The sequence below is a fragment of the Nyctibius grandis genome, assembly GCF_013368605.1.
Source record: "Nyctibius grandis isolate bNycGra1 chromosome W unlocalized genomic scaffold, bNycGra1.pri SUPER_W_unloc_2, whole genome shotgun sequence".
Lineage (NCBI taxonomy): Eukaryota > Metazoa > Chordata > Aves > Nyctibiiformes > Nyctibiidae > Nyctibius > Nyctibius grandis.
Window position 1 is genome coordinate 703,214 of NW_027167473.1, and position 4,253 is coordinate 707,466.

Sequence of the window (4,253 nt, forward strand, 5' to 3'; positions counted from 1 at the left end):
CGAGCTGTGGTGGAGGTCTTCCGGCGATGGAACACAGCACCTGTTAATGTGGTATGTGACTCTTTATATGTCGTAGGGATTGTCCAGAGGATGGAGCGTGCTCTGCTCAAAGAGATAGCTAATGAACAACTATACCAACTTTTTCATGAATTATGGCTTTTGCTGACAGAGCGACTGCATCCATATTTCATCACACATATCCGTAGTCACACAGGACTCCTGGAAGGCTTAGCTGAAGGCAATGCTCGGGCAGACAAACTTGTCGCACCTGCCTGGGCTGCGCCTTCAATTGATCGCTTCGCTCAAGCACGACGATCCCATGCCTTTTTCCATCAATCTGCTAAGGTACTGCGGCGTCAGTTTGGGCTACGCAGTGCAGATGCACGTGGGATAGTCCAGTCCTGTCCAGACTGTCAACATCTTGGGGGTGGTTTAGCACCTGGTGTCAACCCCCGCGGTACTGGACCGTTGGAGATATGGCAAATGGATGTAACACACATCCCCGAATTTGGACGGCTGAAATATGTCCACGTGAGTGTTGACTGTTTCTCCCTTGCTACCTGGGCTACAGCACAAACAGGCGAATCCAGCAAACACGTTCAACGACACATGCGTTCTGCTATTGCAGCCCTGGGCATTCCACAGACGATTAAAACGGACAATGGCCCAGGCTATGTGGCACGTGCCACACAGGACTTTTTCCAACTGTGGGGTATAACACATGTAACAGGTGTCCCACATTCACCAACGGGACAAGCTATTGTGGAGCGCATGAATCAAACTCTGAAACACCTTTTACAAAAACAAAAAGGGGGAGAGCCAGGGCTATCTCCTCCTGACAGGTTGTGTAAAGCGCTTTATGTACTAAACTTTTTACGCTTGCCACAGGACTACTCTGTACCCCCAGCGGTAAAACATGGTGCAGGGTTAAAGGGAGGTATGGAGGCTTTTCAGAAAGAACAGGAACAAGCCAAAGTGATGGTAAAAAATGGGGTGACTGGTGTGTGGGAAGGTCCAATGAAATTAATAACGTTGGGTCGAGGGTATGCATGTGTCGTTACAGATACAGGAGCCAAATGGGTACCAGCTAAGTGGGTGAAGCCGTGGCTACAAAAACAACCTGAACTACAGGAGCCAACTCAGGATCTGCCTCGGAACACTGACCTCTCGAGAGATCCAGTGCCCTGACTGCGGGAAGTGTGAAAAAAGGTTTGCGTGGGAGGTATAGAAAAGGGAGCAAAAGGCGCAGTCATGATGAAGCAAGGGGTTGTTTTTTCTGTGTTAAGCCTGCTTTGGATCCTGGACCTGACAAAAGGTCATCAACCGATAGTCCTTCCACCGACACCGTGGAAGGGGAGTCACAACGTTTGGGTGACTCTGACGCGGAGCTTGAACCAGACGCAGTTTTGTGCCTCCTTAGCTCAGCCTGAACAACCCTTTCATACATTTCTAGTGGGGGTCCCCTTAAACAGATCTGAAAGTAAGGAGATAGTGGCAGGGTTGAATGTGCTGAAACAGAGCCTCTGTGAGAATGCAATGAAATGTGGTGAACATTGGGATTTATGGGACGATAGCTTGCCTGTCAGTCCCTTAGAGCCCCAAGAACTTGACATCCTAGGAACTTTAGAGGCAGAATCCTGTGTGTTTTTCAATTACACAGAGGGATCAAACATTTATCAGAACGACATAAAGAGATTACAAAATGTCACACCCAGTAATCCATTGTGGCAAAATGAATCTATCTGGTGTGCAAACGTAGGGCGCAGTCGAACAGAGCCAGCACCGGATTTGGCCATGCCTAGAAAATTACCAGAAGGTTTATTCCTAATTTGTGGCGATAGGGCTTGGCCAGGGCTGCCCAGTAAAAAACTGGGAGGTCCGTGTACCATAGGTAAATTAAGCTTACTAATGCCTACACGAAAGGTCATATTAAACCACACTAACCTACACAAGATTAAAAGAAGTGTCACTACCTTAGGGAAAGAATGTAAAGATGAGGTAGAACTATGGTCTAGGACCAAAGTAGTTCTTTCTTCTATTTTTGCACCGGGTGTGGCTGCTGCACAAGGACTAACACAATTGCGAAATTTAGCTTGCTGGGTTGCAAAAAGAGCTGATCAAACTTCTAGAATTTTAGGAACATTAGCCAATGATGTAGATAGTATCCGACATGCTACCTTACAAAATGGAGCTGCTATAGATTTTTTATTATTAGTGCACGGTCACGGATGTCAGGAGTTTGATGGGATGTGTTGCATGGATCTGAACGATCATTCCAGGTCAATTCATAAGCAGATCAAAGAGCTCATAGATGCCACACAGAAAATACGGGAACAGCATGGGTTCCTGGATGACTGGTTGGGTAATTTGGGAATTGGAGGGTGGCTGGTCGGATTGATTAAAATGCTATTGATGGGTTTGTTTGTGATTTGTATTATCATCCTTGTATTACCGTGTTTATTCTCCTGCTTGCAAAGGGCCCTGCAGCGGACGATAAACACGGCCTTTCTGGCTCAAGACAAGAAAGGGGGAATTGTAGAGGGGTTTTTGGAAGAGAATGGTCATGTAATGAGCCAGAAGTATGAGAGTATGGAGTGAAGGCCTAGCTGCATGAGAAGATTCATGTAGCTAGTGTCAACAAGCCGACCTTCGAGAGATGAGGAAAAACAGCAGCTGAGCAAACAAGAATTGAGGGAGTAGCTGGTGGGAGCCGAACACGGAGGAGAAGAAACAAGAACTGATGGAGCCAATTAAGAAAGGACCAGTGGCAGAGCAGTGACCAATCAACACATCAAAGAAGAGTATGTTTAGTAATATTAACGAATAGCAATGCACATGCTTACAGCCAGGGAAAGTACAAAATGTATAACAGGGACAGCTTATGCTTAATAAATGTCTTCACTTTGATTCACATTGGATTTTGTGGAGGCGTGTTCCTTCTCCTCACCCCAATTTCCCAGGAATTCTGGAAGTAATCAGGGACTGGCCAGAAGGGAAAGATTTTGGAATTTCACCAGAGGAGAAGGTGATGTTGTCGGGTTCCGGATTTAATGTCCGCCTCCAAAGCAAATTTAGAAATAAAATGCAGACAGTCCCCGTCCGCCCCCCCTGCCCCCCCCCGAGAGAGAGAGAGAGAGAGAGACCCGCCTAATTAGTAAAAAAGGAGCAAATCTAGAAATAAAATGCAGACAATCTCTCTTCCAAGAGAAAGACCCGCCTAATTAGTAATTCCAGTGCAGCCCACGTGCGGCGTGCCTGGTTCAATGCAGACAGCCCGCGCGCAGGGCCCGCAAAAAATATAAATAATTCCAGTGCAGCCCACGTGCGGCGTGCCTGGTTCAATGCGAACACCTGGTATGCTTAACCTGCCTGTAGGTAAAGCACCCCCAAAAGATCCTGACCCGAAATATTAAAGATTCGTGATCCTTGAGTTCGGACAAAGCACAACCGAGGCACGGTATCAACAAACTTGGCTCTGACTTTATTAGGTCCAACAATGAGGCAACTCAATATTCAAGGAAAAGAGAGAGAGAGAGAGAGGTAAAAGAAAGAAAGAAACAGAGAAAACAGTTGAAAGAGAAAAAAAAATATTCACCACCCTGAGATCCAGCGGCGTCCCGCGGGAAATGCTTCCTTCCTACTTGGAAGATGGCGGTGGGGTCCCGCGTGTTCGAGCGATCCAGCCTCTTTTATAGAGTTTTTTGGCAGAGTCATGTGACTGGGAGCCGTCAGTCAACAGTTCGCACCAATCACAGGTCCGAAGGCGGGACATGTCTGGTTCCTGCGCCGTAGGATTGGCCCCTTGCCAGGCTGTCACCGGAGACACACATCCGGAGGCGGGTGGAGGGCGGGCGCCTAGCTCATTGCATCATCTTGCATTGCCAGGCTCAGGCATTCCAGGCAGCCGCCATAAGATGTCGCCCGAACACGTGGTTTACGATTTCTGAGACAATGCTCAAAAGGAAGGGGACAGATTCCCACACCACCCCGTGGCTCAGAAATCATCAACATATAGTCAGTAGTTCGATTCCAGGGGGTGTAGAAGAGTGTCACGGTTTAAAGCTGGGCCAGCTATTAACCAGGTGGCAGATGCTCTCTGTTAACCCTCTCCCCCCCCCCACTAAGGGAAAGGGAAAGGGAAAAGGGAGAGAGGCTTATGGGTTGGAAAGTTAAAACAGTTTTAATAAACTATAATAATGAAAAAGAATATAATAACAATAATAATAGAAATAACCAAATATATACAATTATGT